Source organism: Lipotes vexillifer, unplaced genomic scaffold, assembly GCF_000442215.2.
Source record: "Lipotes vexillifer unplaced genomic scaffold, Lipotes_vexillifer_v1.1 scaffold2036, whole genome shotgun sequence".
Classification (NCBI taxonomy): domain Eukaryota; kingdom Metazoa; phylum Chordata; class Mammalia; order Artiodactyla; family Lipotidae; genus Lipotes; species Lipotes vexillifer.
Window position 1 is genome coordinate 36,881 of NW_006787290.1, and position 17,632 is coordinate 54,512.

The following is a 17,632-nucleotide window of genomic DNA, read 5'->3' on the forward strand; positions in this document are numbered from 1 at the left end:
TAAGTAGTGTGTTGTTTAGCCTCTTGTGTTTGTATTTCTTACAGATTTTTTCCTGTAATTGATATCTAATCTCATAGCGTTGTGGTTGGAAAAGATACTTGATATGATATCAACATTCTTAAATTTACCAAGGCTTGATTTGTGACCCAAGATATGATCTATCCTGGAGAATGTTCCATGAGCACTTGAGAAAAATGTGTATTCTGTTGTTTTTGGATGGAGTGTCCTATAAATATTAATTAAGTCCATCTTGTTTAATGTATCATTTAAAGCTTGTGTTTCTTTATTTATTTTCATTTTGGGTGATCTGTCCATTGGTGAAAGTGGGGTGTTAAAGTCCCCTACTATGATTGTGTTACTGTCGATTTCCCCTTTTATGACTCTTAGTATTTGCCTTATGTATTGAGGTGCTCCTGTGTTGGGTGCATAAATATTTACAATTGTTTTATCTTCTTGGATTGATCCCTTGATCATTATGTAGTATCCTTCTTTGTCTCTTGTAATAGTCTTTGTTTTAAAGTCTATTTTGTCTGATATGAGAATTGCTACTCCAGCTTTCTTTTGATTTTCATTTGCATGCAATATCTTTTTCCATTCCCTCACTTTCAGTCTATATGTGTCCCTAGGTCTGAAGTGGGTCTCTTGTAGACAGCATATATATGGGTCTTGTTTTTGTTTCCATTCAGTCAGTCTATGTCTTTTGGTTGGAGCACTTAATCCATTTACGTTTAAGGTAATTATGGATATGTATGTTCCTATTACCATTTTCTTAATTGTTTTGGGTTTATTATTGTAGGTCTTTTCCTTCTCTTGTGTTTCCTGCCTAGAGAAGTTCCTTTAGCATTTGTTGTAAAGCTGGTTTGGTGGTTCTGAATTCTCTTAGCTTTTGCTTGTCTGTAAAACTTTTAATTTCTCCATCAAATCTGAATGGGATCCTTGCTGGGTAGAGTAATCTTTGTTGTAGGTGTTTGTCTTTCATCACTTTAAATATGTCCTGCACTCCCTTCTGACTTGCAAAGTTTCTGCTGAAAGATCAACTGTTAACCTTATGGGAATTCCCTTTTGTGTTACTTGTTCTTCCCTTGCTGCCTTTTTTTTTTTTTTTGCAGTACGTGGGCCTCTCACTGCTGTGGCCTCTCCCGCTGTGGAGCACAGTCTCTGGACACGCAGGCTCAGTGGCCATGGCTCACGGGCCCATCCGCTCTGCAGCATGTGAGATCTTCCTGGACCAGGGCACGAACCCGTGTCCCTTGCATCGGCAGGCGGACTCTCAACAACTGTGCCACCAGGGAAGCCCCTCCCTTGATGCTTTTAATATTTTTTCTTTGTATTTAGTTTTTGATATTTTGATTATTATGTGTCTTGGCCTCTTTCTCCTTGGATTTATCCTGTATGGGACTCTGTGAGCTTCCTGGACTTGATTAAATATTTCCTTTCCCATAATAAGGAAGTTTTCAACTATAATCTCTTCAAATATTTTCTCAGTCCCTTTCTTTTTCTCTTCTTTTTCTGGGAGCTCTATAATTCGAATGTTGGTGTGTTTAATGTTGCCCCAGAGATCTCTGAGACTGTCCTCAATTTTTTTCATTCTTTTTTCTTTATTCTGCTCTGCAGTAGTTATTTCCATTATTTTATCTTCCAGGTCACTTATCTGTTCTTCTGCTTCAGTTATTCTGCTATTGATCCCTTCTAGAGAATTTTTAATTTCATTTATTGTGTTGTTCATCTCTGTTTGTTTGCTCTTTAGTTCATCTAGATCCGCGTTAAATGTTTCTTTATTTTCTCCATTCTATTTCCAAGATTTTGGATCTTCTCTACTATCATTATTCTGGATTCTTTTTCAGGTAGGTTGCCTATTTCCTCCTCATTTGTTAGGTCTGGTGGGGTTTTGCCTTTCTCCTTCATCTGCTGTGTGTTTCTCTGTCTTCTCATTTTGCTTAACTTACTATGTTTGGAGTCTCCTTTTCGCAGGCTGCAGGTTCATAGTTTCTGGTGTTTTTGGTGTCTGCCCCCAGTAGCTAAGGTTGGTTCAGTGGGTTATGTAGGCTTCTGGGTGGAGGGGACTAGTGCCTGTGTTCTGGTGGATGAGGCTGGATCTTGTCTTTCTGGTGGGCAGGTCCACGTCTGGTGGTGTGTTTTGGGGTGTCTGTGGTCTTATTATGATTTTAGGCAGCCTCTGTCCTAATGGATTGGGTTGTGTTGTTATCTTGCTAGCTGTTTGGCATAGGGTGTCCAGCACTGTAGCTTGCTGGTCGTTGAGTGGAGCTGGGTCTTGGTGCTGAGATGGAGATCTCTGGGAGATTTTCACCGTTTGATATTACATGGAGCTGGGAGGTCTCTTGTGGACCAGTGTCTTGAACTTGGCTCTCCCACCTCAGTGGCACAGCCCTGACTCCTGGCTGGAGCACCAAGAGCCTGTCCTCAGAATAAAAGGGAGAAAAAAAAGAATGAAAGAAAGAAGAAGATAAAATAAAATAGAATAAAGTTATTAAAATAAAAAATAATTATTAAGAAAAAATTTTTAACTTAAAAATTAAATGGACAGACAGAACCCTAAGACAAATGGTAAAAGCAAAGCTATACAGACAAAATCACACACAGAAGCATACACATACACACTCACAAGAAGAGAAAAAGGGTTAAAATATATATATATCGTTTCTTCCAAAGTCCACCTCCTCAATTTGGGATGATTTGTTGTCTATTCAGGTATTCCATAGATGCAGGGTACATCAAGTTGATTGTGGAGATTTAATCCGCTGCTCCTGAGGCTGCTGGGATAGATTTCCCTTTCTCCTCTTTGTTCGCACAGCTCCCGTGGTTGTTTTGGATCTGGCCCTGCCTCTGCATGTAGGTCACTGGAGGGCATCTGTTCTTCACTCAGACAGGACAGAGGTAAAGGAGTAGCTGCTTCGGGGGCTCTGGCTCACTCAGGCTGGGGAGAGGGAGGGTTACGGAGTGCGGGGCGAGCCTGCAGCAGCAGAGGCCAGCATGACGTTGCAACAGCCTGAGACACACCATGTGTTCTCCCGGGGAAGCTGTCCCTGGATCCCGGGATGCTCGCAGTGGCGGGCTGCACAGGCTCCCTGGAAGGGAGGTGTGGAGAGTGACCTGTGCTCGCACACAGGCTTGTTGGTGGCGGCAGCAGCAGCCTTAGCGTCTCATGCCCATCTCTGGGGTCCGCACTGATAGCCGCGGCTCACGCAAGTCTCTGGAGCTCATTTAAGCGGTGCTCTTAATCCCCTCTTGTCACGCACCAGGAAATAAAGAGGCAAGAAAAAGTCTCTTGCCTCTTCAGCAGCTCCAGACATTTTCCTGGACTCCCTCCGGGCTAGCTGTGGCGCACTACCCCCTTCAGGCTGTATTCACGCAGCCAGCAACCCCAGTCCTCTCCCTGGGGTCCAAACTCCGAAGCCAGAGCCTCACCTCCCAGTCCCCACCCATCCCAGCGGGTGAGCAGACAAGCCTCTCGGGCTGGTGAGTGCTGGTCGGCACCGATCCTCTGTGCTGGAATCTCCCCGCTTTGCCCTGCACACCCCTGTTGCTGTGCTCTCCTTTCATGGCTCCAAAGCTCCCCTCCTCCGCCACCCACAGTGTCCGCTCGCAAAGGGGCTTCTAGTGTGTGTAAACCTTTCCTCCTTCACGGCTCCCTCCCACTGGTGCAGGTCCTGTCCCTATTACTTTGTCTCTGTTTTTTCTTTTTTCTTTTACCCTACCTAGGTACATGGGGAGTTTCTTGCCTTTTGGGATGTCTGAGGTCTTCTGCCAGCGTTCAGAAGGTGCTCTGTAGGAGTTGTTCCACATGTAGATGTATTTATGATGTATTTGTGGGGAGGAAGGTGATCTCTGTGTCTTACTCTTCCGCCATCTTGAAGCTCCTCCTGAGATCTGGCAATTTTGAATCAAGTTTCTGGCTCCAGTTCCTGCAGCTCTGGTTTCTGTAACTCTTCCTTAGATGCTATAAACTCTCCTAGTATCTTTCCAAACTTTGTGAGCCACTAAGATTCTTTTTATTGAAGCTTCTTTGAATTGGGTTTGTGTTACTTTCAAACACAGAAGCCTAGTTCATACAGAGAACACACAAAAAAGCTTCAATTAAATGTTGTGTATCTCTAGCCTTAAAAGCCCTTTCCCCATTCTACACCCAGGAATATTCACCCCATGTAGCTCTCTAGCTTCTTACTCTTTTGATAGCTTCACTCTTTTTCCTTGCTTCTTCCTTCTCTTTTCTATTCCCTCCTAGAGTGAAAACTAAATGCCTTCTCTTTTTATACAGAATAGTTCAGCCACTTTTTTCATTATATTGGCCCCAAAATCCATGTTCTCAGATTACATCCTTTACCACGAGTGGTTTATCAAGGTATTTTCCTAAAGACAGTTCAATACAAAAAAAGTCTTGGGCCATTTGTTGGCTGTTAGGAAAAAAAGTCCAATCCAGGTATTCACTAACAAAATTTTGGATAATTGGACAGGTAAATTACTTAAGCTTTCTCTTCTATAAAATTACATTTTAGAGTTAAAGGGTCTATATAGGTGAGCTAGCCCAAACCTTTTAATAAACTTAGAGAAGTGTCTGGTCTAGGTACAAAAGAGAGTTAGCAGTAATGTCAGGGCTCCTGATTCTTTATCCAGGACCTCAGGTCACCAGATAGGAGAACAAGCCTTTATAACCTATTGCCATAATATAGGTTGGTTTTGCTTCACAAACTCAATACTCAGAAGGAACCTCTGAGCTTCAGTATCTAAACTATAAATGACATAAAATAGATCTAGTTCTCAAAAACGTTTAGATCTGTAAACTTTTATTTAAATGAAATTCTATACTGATTGAAAACCAAAATAAAATAATAATAAATATATTTTTTCAGATCCTCCAATGAACAAGATGCCAAAGATTTACTGAGGGAGATGCCTATGAGAAAAAGAGAAGGAACTGGAGAATGAGGGAGGCTTTTCAGACCATGATGTAAATCTGACCCTTAGGAAAAAGAGAGGAAAGGAAGAAGAATTGGATTAGTAGAGTTTCCAACTGCCATGCAGTTCTAAGAAAGTCTCAGCTAGGCTAATGAGTCCTCAAGCCAAAATCACCAATCAGAGGAGTCTGCATCTTACAGGAAAAGGCCTGCATTAGTATACAAACCACATTCAATCACTGACTAAGAGCAGCCCATGAAAACCATGACTTCAGTACAAACACAATGCTGGCTTCAGAACATGCTGCTGGAGTCATCAATCAATTAGCCTTTCTGCAACAAAAGATCTCAGTGGCATACTTTCATGAATACATGAATTTTTTTTAATGTTTTAAGCTGATGTTGCATTTGGTTCTTTTCTGTACTTCCACTTCTCTCCTTATTGTGTTCATATGGGAAAAAATGGAAGACAGAAAACAATCAAATGGAAGTTATAGAGTTAAAAAATACAATATCTGAAATAAAAATTCCCTAGCTGGGCTTAACAGTTACAAAAGAAATGACCAGTGAACTTGATAACATAGTAATAAAAACCATTAACAACACTAAACCATTAAAACCATTAACAACATTCTCAAGCAACATCTTGAGAGTGAGAGACAAATTGAATAATAGAGAGAAAAAATTACTTTAAAAAAGAGACAAGGACAGTACCTCAGCAAAGTGTGGCACTGTTAAGCAGAATAACATAAATGTAATCAGAGACCCAAAAGAGGGAGCAGAAAAATATTTCAAGGTATAATGGCCAAAAATATTCCAAATCTGATAAAACTATAAACTCACAGAAGCTCAGTCAGCACCAAGAAGCTCAGTCAACCCCAAGCAAGATACACATAAAAACCACAAAAATGTTATATCATAAACAAATTGTTGAAAACCAGTGATAAAAATATCTTAAAAGCAGCCAGGGGAAAAAGGAGCCTTACATACAGGGGAAGAAAGATAAGAATTATTGCAGATGTCTAGTAAAAAAATTTTGCAAGCAAGCAGACAAAAAACATCTTTACAGTGTTGAAAGAAAAAACACTAAATCTAGAGTTCTCTCCAGAGAAAATATCTTTTAGAAAATAAGGCAAAATAAAGACTTTTTAAGAAGAATAAAAGGATAAAAGAATTCATGACCTGAAGTTATACACTACAAGAAATATTAAAATAAGTTCTTAAGGCTAAAATAAAAAGATTGCAGATGGAAATTTGGATGTACACTAAGGAATAAAGAGGATTGGCTCTAATCTCACCTAACAAACTCAAAAGCAAGACTCAAAATATTAAACAGGCTCCAAATAAATTAACAGCACACACAACTCAGAATTATTTTTAAAAAATACAAAAACCTCCAATAACCTAAAATTCACAAAACTGGCATCCAATAAAAAAATTATTAGACATGCAAAGAATCAGGGTCATATGACTCATTTTGAGGACAAAAAAAAAAGAGCCAAAAAATGACACCGATGATAAAAGTAATAGAAAAGGATATTTAAACAGCTGTTATAAACATATTCTATATGTCCAAGAAGGTAGAAGAAAGCATGAGCATATTAAGGAGAGACATGAAAGGGAATTCCCTGGTGGTCCAGTGGTTAGGACTCAGCACTTTCACTGCTGTGACCTGGGTTCAATCCCTGGTTGGGGAACTAAGATTCTGCAAGTCATACAGCATGGCCAGGAAAAAAAAAAAAAAGGAGAGACATGAAAGATATAAAACAGGCCCAAACTGAACTTCTAGAGATGAAAAAATGCACTGGCTGAAAGTAAGAACTTATTAAACTCTGCATTAAAAAAAAAAGATTAGTGAACTTAAACTCTGCATAAAACAAGATTAGCAACAGAAACTACCCAAAATGAAACATAGAGAAAAGACTGAAAACAAAATAACCAAGAATTATTGACATTTAGGGCAACTTCAAATGGACCAATATACATGTAACTTGAGTCCAGGAAAAGGGGAGGGGAAAAAAGTTTGAAGTAAAATTAACAGTAAAATTTTTCAAGTTTGATGAAATTATAAACCCATAGATCCAAGAAACTCAATAAATTCTAACCACAAAAAAACTTAAGAAAACTATGCCAAGGTGCATCATAATCAAATTGTTTAAAACCAGTGATACAGAGAGAAGCTTAGAAGCAGCCAAAGGAAAAAGGACATATGTACAGAGGAATAAAGGTAATAACAACAGCAGATTTCTTATTGGAAACAATGCAAGACAGTAGACAGATTGAGAGACGAAAACTGTCAACCTAGAATTCTATACCCAGTGAAAATAGCCTTCAGAAACAAAGCTGAAATAAAGACTGTTTCAGACATGCAAAAGCTGAATCATCACCAGCAGATTGGCACCACAAGAAATGTTAAAGGAAGCCTTTTAGGAAGAATGATAATGATACCAAATGGTTTCATCAGAGGAGGTAGCACAGCTACCACTCAGCCCCTTTCTTTACCCCTTTACTAAGGTGCTCCAGGTGGGGACTCTACAGATGCCTAACAATGCCTCAGAACCACCTCAAATGATCTATAAAGGCCTTTCTTGTTTTCACCATTTAAAATGACTTGATTGCTGTACAGTAGAAACTAACACAACATTGTAAAACAACCATATCCCAATTAAAAAAAAAACTTTACCTCTCTGACCATAAAAAATAAAATAAAATAAAATGACTTGAGTCTGGATTGTGTGTTTTCTCTTGGGCATTTTTCCTATAAGCAGAATGAACAGCTACCAAATAAATATTAATTAGTGAGTTACTGAAATAGTTTCATGATGCAAAGAGCCAGGAATTAACAATGAGATGGTAGTCCAAAACTATCCTTTTTCCAGTATTAGTGGTATATACCAAGTATTGCTTTGATCATCAGCAATCAGGAATGTGGCAGAGGAAGTACAAAAAGGCAGAATTTGTGCTAGAACTGAAAGTCAGACAAAACCAATAGTAAAAATCATGTGAAATAATAGTTAAAAGCATACTGAATCTGACTGTTAAGAAACTGAGTGCTAATATAGAGATTAGCACTATGCAATGCAATCCCTATCAAATTACCAATGACATTTTTCACAGAACTGGAACAAAAAAAATTTTAATTTGTGTGGAAACACAAAAGACCCCAAATAACCAAAACAATCTTGAGAAATAAGAACGGAGCTGAAGGAATCATGCTCTCTGACTTCAGGCTATACTGTGATGCTACAGTAATCAAAACAGTATGGTACTGGCACAAAAACAGACACATAGATCAGTGGAATAGGGTAGAAAGCCCAGAAATAAACCCAAACACTTATAGTCAACTAATCTGCAACAAAGGAGGCAAGAATATACAATGGAGAAAAGGCAGTCTCTTGAAAAAGTGGTGCTGGTAAAACTGGACAGATACAAGTAAAAGAATAAATTACAACATTCTCTAACACCATATACAAAAGTAAACTCAAAATGGATTAAAGGCCTAAATGTAAGACCTGATACTATAAAACTCCTAGAAGAAAACAGAGGCAGAAAACTCTTTGACATAAATCACAGAAATATTTTTTTGGATCCATCTCCTAGAGAAATGGAAACAAAAGCAAAAATAAACAAGTGGGACCTAATTAAGTTTAAAAACTTTTGAACAGGAAAGGAAACCATAAACAAAACAAAGAAAACCTACAGAATGGGAGAAAATATTTGTAAATAATGCAATTGACAAGGGATTAAACTCCAAAATATGCAAACAGCTCATACAGCTCAATATCAAGAAAACAAACAACCCAATCAAAAACTGGACAGAAGATCTAAGCAGACATTTCTCCAAAGAAGACATACAGATGGCTAATAGGCACATGAAAAGATGCTCAGCATCATTACTTATTAGAGAAATGCAAATTAAAACTGCAATGAGATATCACCTCACACCAGTCAGAATGACCATCAAAAAGTCTACAAATAAAAAATGCTGGAGAGAGTGTGGAGAAAAGGGAACACTCATATACTATTGGTGGGAATATAAACTGGTGCAGCCACTATGGAGAACAGTATGGAATTTCTTTAAAAACCTAAGAATAGAGTAACCATTTGATCCAGCAATTCCACTCCTGGGCATATACCCCGAAAAGATGAAAACGCTAATTTGAAAAGATACATGCATCCTAATGTTCATAACAACACTATTTACAATAGCCAGGTCACGGAAGCATCATAAATATCCATCAACAGATGAATGGATAAAGAAGATGTGATATATACATAAAATGGCATACTACCCAGCAATTAAAAAGAATGAAATAATACCATTTGCAGCAACATGAATGAACCTAGAGATTATCATACTAAGTTGTCAGGCAAAGAAAGACAAACACCATATGATATCACTTATATGCAGAACCTAAAAAAAAAGGATACAAATGAACCTATTTACAAAACAGAAATATACTCACAGACATAGAAAACAAACTTATGGTTACCAAAGGGGAAAGTGGTGGGGAGGGATAAATTAGGAATTTGGTATTAACAGATACTTACTACTGTATATAAAATAGATAACCAACAAGGACCTACTATATAGCACAGGGAAGTATATTTAATTTCTTGTAATAACCTATAATGGAAAAGAATCTGAAATATTTACATATATATAACTTTGCTATACACCTGAAACACTGTAAATCATCTATACTTCAATTTTTAAAAATTAAATTAAAAAAAAAAGAAACTGAGTGCCAGGTCAATTCTACTACTAATTACATAAGCTTGAGATTCACTCTTCTCTTCTGGACCTCAGTTTCTTTATATTTAAAATTAGGATTTTGGCTAAATAACTCTAAAAATCCTTCCAGCTCTTACTGTGTGTGAGTCTATGAGAATAACTGAATTCAGACTAACCTCATCCTGTCTGTGACTATCTCAGCCTTCTCAATCTGACTAGTTATCAGCAGGGGAATTCCCACAACCCCAAAATAGCCATTATTTTTGTAATTCAAAAATTAAAATTCGACAGCCTAGAGGATCTTGAGGGCATTATGCTGAGTGAAATAAATCAGACAGAGAAAGACAAATACCATATGATCTCACTTATATGTGGAATCTAAACTTTCCCCCCACCCCCCTCCAAAGAACAAAAACAAGCTTATGGATACAGAGAACAAATTGCTGGTGTCATTGGAAGGGGGGGGTGCAAAATGGGTGAAGGTGTTCACAAAATAAAAACTTCCAGTTATAAAATACGTAAGTCATAAGGATGTAATGCACAGCATTGTGACTATAATTAATAATACTTTATTGTATATTTGAAAGTTGCTAAAAGAGTGGTTCTTAAAAGTTCTCATCACAAGAAAAAAATTTTATTATGACTTTTTCTGTAAGGTGACAGATGTTTAGTAAACTAGACATATTGTAGTGATCATTTCACAATATATACAAATATTGAATCATTATTTTGTACACCTGAAACTAATATAATGTTATATGTCAATTATATCTCAGTTAAAAATTAAAATTAGTAATTGCTGTTTGAAAATCTTTTCAAAATGTATATATCATGTAATGTCCTTAAAAAGACAACACTATAGAGACAGAGAACAGCTCAGTGGTTGCCAGGGTCTGCAGGTGGGAGACAGGCTGACTACAATGGGCAGCACAAGAGGATTTTTGAATATGATAGAACTGTTCCATATCTTGATTGTGGTGGTGGTTATATAACTATATGCATTTGAGAAGACCCATAGAAGTATGTATCACAAAGAATGAATTTTACTGTGTGTAAATTTAAAACTAATTAAATAATTTTTTAAAGAATGAGTCAATAACTTCAGTGGTGATTCACATACTTTTTTTTAAGTTTACATCATTTTAACATATTCTAGATAAATTTCCAGGCATTAGATTTAACTTCTTATGTGAGTATCTAGTCTCTTAAAACTATCCCAATTCTTAGCATATACTTTAAACATCTATAATGTAAAATAAATATATTGTTTTAAAAATATGACAGTGTATGTTCTCAAGACTTTTTAAAAACAGATTTATTGGCATATAATTTATGTACCATAACTCATCCATTTCAAATGTACAGTTCAATGATTTTTAGTAAATTTTCAAACTTGTGCAATCACTATAATCCAATTTAAAAACATTCCATCACTCCAAAAAAGAACCTTATGCCCATTTGCAGTTTAAGAGATTTTCAAAAATGTAAAGGAGGAGGAGTCAACCTGATAATAACTTTGCTAACAGAGAATCATCAGACTGTCAGTGTTGTAGACCTCTTAAGACCATCTCACTCAAACTTCCACCCACGCTCAAATGCCTCTATAGTTACCGAGCCTAGTTAGACAACATTCAGTGATAGGTAAGTAACTGTCTTATTTAACAACCCATTTCATCCTTGGTCAGGTCCATTTATTGCAGTTATTCTTTAAAGCATTGAAGCCTCACATGGGCTACCTCCTGTAAGCCCTAACCCTCAGCTCAAAAACTTCAAGAAGTCCTAACTCCAGAAAACTTAAGACTGCAAAAATCAAAACTATCTGTTCTAGGAAAAAGTTGGGGATCTCTGGGACTGAGCATTAAATTAGTATCCAAGGGAAGTACCAGGGAAGGTTCAAAAGGTATTATTCTTAAGCACTTGAGTTTCAAACAAAAAGCTGAAGTAAGTAAAAGAAGCCAATTGAACATAGGCTTGGAAGATGGGCTGGAACAGCAGGATGTCTGTAGAACTTGTCTGGGGTAGAGGATGAGAAGCAACAGAGCAAGAAGTTAGGTGACACGAGTTGAAAAGTCCAAGGGACTGTTTAAAACCATTCAAGGCAGAATTTTGAAGTCAACCAAGTCAAGAAGACCTGTCAGTAAAGTAGATCAAAACACTACTGTGTAATTTTAAATGAAACTAAAACTAAGAATACTTACATTTTGGTATATTACCCAATGCCATAAATTCCCTCACTTTCTACTAAGTGGGTAATAACTTGCATGACTGGTCCTTGTGTATTGCAACAGACGAGTAAAAAGACAGGTGGACAGGTCATAAACCTGTAAACCACCAAGAGGTGCTAGGAGAGCTGGATACTTGGGAAATTACAAAACCACGAGGGATGGCTTCACGGTCTTGTGGCTTGTGCAGTCACACAAGGCCACACACTGAGAAGGTCCCTGTGTTTGGTTTAATGCTCTGATGTTGCTGTCCTGCAATTCTTAATAAGGGACCATGTTTTCATCTTGCAACAGACCATGCAAATTACATAGCTGGTCCTGAAACCCACTCACACCAAGGGTGGGAGGTGGGGGAGATAGAAATAACCACACATCACATTCACACAGCCCCTTAAGATTTCAAAGTCCTTTGGCACATCTTGCTTGACCCTCACAATGTTTCTTTTAAGAAGGAAAAAAAAGAAAAAGGAGGAGGGACTTCCCTAGTGGACCAGTTGGTAAGACTCCACACTCCCAATGCAGGGGGCCCAGGTTCAATCCCTGGTCAGGGAACTAGATCCCGCCTGCATGCCACAACTAGGAGTCAGCATGCTGCGACTAAGAGTTTGCATGCTGCACCTAAGAGTCTGCATGCCTCAGCTAAGAAGTCCTCATGCCACAACTGAAGATCCCACATATCGCAATGAAGATCCCGTGTGTCGCAATGAAGATCCTGCCTGCCACAACGAAGACCCAGTGCAGCCAAAATAAATAAATAAGTAAATAAATATTAAAGAAAAAAAAGGGGAAGAATAGTTGTAATTTGCCCAGGGACATGGAATCGGGGAATTTTAGAAGCAATGTTATCAACTGTGTGGCTTAATCTTTTCCTGCCCATTTTGCAAATAAAAGATCAGGTTCAGGGAGGTTAAAAGACTTGTCCAAGTTCACACAACAAACATAATACCAGGAAATAGGGTGTCTTTTTCTACTGCAGTATTTTTGCCACTATACCGTGTTGTATCTGTGGATTGTGAGCTCCCTGAAGGCTGGAATTTATTATGTGTTGTTTTTGCAGGATCAGAGACAGTACCCAGTGAGTGTATATATAACTGCTTCCATTTTTTTTAAATACTTCATTATTTATATTTCGAATATCTCCTTTGATCTTCCCAATAAGTATATAAAGTAAATGAGGTAGGTACATTTATCCTCATTTGCAAGTGAAGGAAACAGTTTCAAAGAGGTACATGTATTGTTGTTAAAGAACTTTATAGTGACTGAGGGGGCAGACTGGTGGGCCTTACCCTTTCTTGTAAACTTCTCACCAACTCTCGCCATACCTCCTTTCCACTTCTTCCCTGGGTACATCAGTTCTATTGTCCTAAAATGGGTAAGAAATCAGATATTTATTAAACACTCACTCTGAATAAACATGCAAAAGAAACTAGAGTTATAGAAAAAGAAACTAAAATCTATATATGTATATATACATAGAGTCACACAGAAAGATAATGACTGAGTCCCATTTGAATTTTAGAAGTGAAAGAGTCATTATAATTCATGTAGCCCAACAAATAAGAAAACTGATGTCAGTCTAAGATCACACAGAAAATAGTTACAGAAGGGACCCATGCTTTCTTGCTTCCAGGCCCAGTACACAACTTGGCTCCCCTGGCTCATTTCCCTAACTCTTTGCTTGGTGACTTGAATTATCCCTTTGTTCTCTCCAAAGTTTCAAAACCTGAGAGTCAGCTATTGACAAGAGTCACCACACAGCCATCTCTGATCTGTGTGGCTTGGAGCAAGGTAGCAGAAGGGGACAGGTATCCAGGGGAATTTACAGGTCATTATGAATGGGGTAGTCCTCAACTCAGGGAAGTTAAGAGATACACAATATTGATAATAATTCAGTATTTTCATAATACTACATCTGTAAAATAACCACATGGAAACAATAAGTGAGAAGAGTAAAACAATAAGTATAAAAAGTTAATAATTCCATTGTTCTCAAATTTGAACAGGGGGTCATTGATTACCCATAGTGGAAAGTGGTGGTGCATATCTGTGGGAAAAGGATGAATTTTTAAAATAAATCACACTGGAACAACTGGACTCCTCCCCCTATCTGACACCATACACAAAACACAATTCCAGGAATATTAAAGACCTCAATATAAGAGGCAAAAAAGATAATAAAGATTTTCAAAGACAATATAGGAGAATATCTTGATGATCTTGGCATAAGAAAAGATTTCTTAAACAAGACACAAAAAGCACTAATCATACTCATACATTAAATTTTTTAAAATCTGTTCAACTAAAGAAATCATCAAGAAAGTGAAAAGCCAAGCCACAAATTGAGAGCAGATATTTATAATATATATACAACTGACAAAGGACTAATACCCAGAAATATATAATGAACTCCTATGAAGAAGAAAGAGAGAGAGAGACAATAAAACAAAGAGGCAAAAGATATGAGCAGACATTTCCCAAAGGGCAAGGGAGAACTCCAAATGGCCAATGAAGACATAAGAAATTGCTCAGCCTTTTTAATAATCACAGAAATGCAAATTAAAAGCAAAATGAAGTACCATTACATGCCTTCAGAATACAAAAATATTTAAGTTTAATAATATCAAGTGTAAGAACATAGAGCAATGTAAACTTGGTATAAGTTACACCTGCTGGGTGCAGAGAAATTTGGTACAAATAGTTTAGTCTTTTCTTCCACTTAGAAATTCTACCCATAAATGTACACCTTAGACTTGAAGGAATTCCTGACAGGTGCACCAGGAGACATATGCAAGAATGTTCACAGAAGCATTGTGCTTATTGGCTCAAACCCAGAAACAACCCAAATGCTCTTCAACAATAAAATGCATAAATAAACTGTGATTTATTCACATGATATAATATTATACAACAACAATCAAACTATAGTTGCAGGCATCAATCTAGCTCACAAACATAGTGACGCATGGAAAAAGCAAGTCACAAAATAACATGCGTGGTGTGATTCATTTATATAAAGACATAACCAAGCAAAAATAAGCTATATTCTTTAGGGATGCCAACATCCCTGAAGTTTAGCAGTTGTTAAGCTATAAGGAAAATAAATGATTATCACAAGGTCAGGACAGTGTTACCTAGAAGGGGAAAGAAGGAGCATGTGCCAGGGAGGGACACAGAAAACAATGTTCTATTCTTTAAACTGGGATGGTGGTTATACTAGAATGTGTTTTAACTTTAAACTAGTTCATGTATATAGTATATTAAATCATGAAATTGCCATTTTTATATGTCAAATCTGAGCAAATATTGACAATTTTACATGGCTCAATATAAAATATACGTATATATGTGTTTATACAATACGATCTATTTCACAATAAAAAACGAAAAAAAGAAAGAAGCATTAGATAGCAGTCAGGAAACCTAGGTTCGAAGATGACTAATTAGGCTCCAACCTGGATTCTAAGACCACATAGGAGCTTTCTACCCCTGTTTCTGTAGAGAAGCAATGTTGACTAGTGGGTAAGCACTGGGGTTCTGGAGTCAGGCAGACCTAGGTTTAAATCCCAGCCCTGCTTACGAGCTGTATCCCTGTGACCTGATTAAGTTATTAAGGCATTGATTTCCTCATCTGTAAAGCAGCTGTAGTAGTAGTACCTATCCTATAGAGCCGTTCTGAAGTGTATACATAAATTTAAATGAAGAATGTGTTAACAGTGTATATAAATAGCTTAGCACAATGCTTGGCACTTTGGAAATAACTGATGTTAGTCATGTTATTGGGTCCCATTGTCTTCCCTCGTATTTCTTCAGAGAGTTTCAGAAAGGTGCAAAAAATTACATGAATATGTTTTGAAAAAGCACACGTTTCCATGCAAGCACTGTGACTATTTTTATCCTCTTACATGTCCATGTTAGTCCATTATCATTATCACCCTGACAGCACTGGAAGCAAAGCAGCCAACAGGAGTTAGGATAGAGCCAACACTGCCTTCCACACAGTCAGATGTGAACTCAACACTTGAGTTTCTCAAGAGGGAATTAAGCCATACTCTTTCTAACCCCAACCTCCTAGTGCAAAATTGAGATCCTAGAAATCAAGAGAACAAGACCTCTCAAAAATCCACATAGAGGTCACCCAATCAAACCCTCTCAATTCACAAAGAACCAAAGCCCTGAAAGGAGTCTAAAACAAATGTCAAGCTGCCTTTCCAGGAGACCCAGATGTGCCAGTGAGGCTTGGTCTGCCGAGACTTTCAGGGTAGCAGTGGCAGCAGCCCTTGGATGTGCAAGGTCCATTATAAGATAGAGCTGCAGGCTGTTCAGACCAGGGTGGATTTCTGCCTCACCAAAGTCAGCAGGTGGCTTGGTTTTTCCACTCTGAAACTCCTTTTTTAAATTTGGATTCATGCTATTTCTGTATAGAACATTAAAAAATAAATAGGAGGTGGGAGGTATCCACTGCAAAAACAGGACGGACTTTGCCGATGGTCCTCACTCCACTTTCATAAGTTACCCCACTCCACTCACCATCAGCAAGAGGTACCAAAGGCTGGAAGCTCAGTTTAAACCTGGAACCAAAAGAAAGTTTAAAATCTCTGACTTATTTTGTATTCAGTCTCAACCAGCTTAGTTAAAACAAAGAAACAAACATGCGGAAAGAAGGAAATTTATACAAAAATGTAAACACTGTGTAGCTCTGTTTTTCAAATTTCAGGTGAGAACATCAAGCTTTATGCTATAGTTCGACTGATACTGTCAGGTGAATTAAGACAAAGCAACAGGCTTTCCAAAATTCAGAGCCAAGTGTGAGCTGCATCCTTTAAAAATTACTAAGATATCCTCAGCCTGTGATGTCACAGATATCTGGATCTAATCTCTGGGCCTCTGTTTTCTTGAATTAATCATTTAATAATAGAGAAACTCCCCTTGGTAGCTCTCACCATAAATTATGGTCCAGTACTATTCCAAAATCTCTAAAGAAACCAAACATTAAAAAAAATTCAAAATGAAAATACTTAGACTGAGCAAACACAATACTCTTCCCCCATTTAGCTTACATTATCTTTTACTCAGAGGATCCCCTTTTCAAGGATGCTTGCAGGGTATGTGTGACCTGGGTTGCAGTGGCTAGACTAGTCATCGATGATTACTTACTTCATGTAGTGAAGCTGCCAAACCCCAAAAGCATGGCCCAGAAGTGAAAAATCGTGAATGTTTTTGCTACTGTTGAATAACCTTGTGAGGACCACCTGCAAAGGTGATCAGTTTGAAAGTACTATATGGATTTTTCTCAGTCCTAGAGCATGTATGAAAAAGCCCCTAGCCCCTCAACTGCACTGGCCAAAATTCACCATTGTCCAGTTCCACCATTACTCACAGAGACCAACTCCAGTGTTTAAAACTGAGTGAATACTATGGTCCAGCTACAGACATATCAGCATAAGAAGAAGATTCTTGTTTGTCTATTAAATCTTTATTCCAGCCTGGGATAGTGATAGTGCAGCTACAATTGAGGTATTACCCTATCAATCATTTGACAGGTGTCCAATTGCTGAGCTTAGAATGACATGTTGCAAGTGATGGGAAACCTGGCAAGTATTAATGACTGCTACCCTCCATCAGACCACTTCAGGGACCACAGAGAAGTCTGCACTATTATTTTGGCCTAGTCATTATCTTGCAGTGGATGAGAGCCACAATGATAGGTAAGGTTCTTATCCATTAATTTGTTAAATAAACTCCAACCCCTCCAGCTCTCCGTC

At 37.8% G+C, this 17,632-nt stretch overlaps 1 non-coding gene across 1 annotated transcript; it reads left to right on the forward strand.

Moving 5' to 3' along the window:
* Positions 1 to 6,538: 6,538 nt before the first annotated feature.
* Positions 6,539 to 6,610, forward strand: TRNAE-UUC (transfer RNA glutamic acid (anticodon UUC)). Its single transcript has one exon. It is a non-coding gene; the product is annotated as a tRNA-Glu (tRNA).
* The last annotated feature ends 11,022 nt before the right edge of the window (positions 6,611 to 17,632 follow it).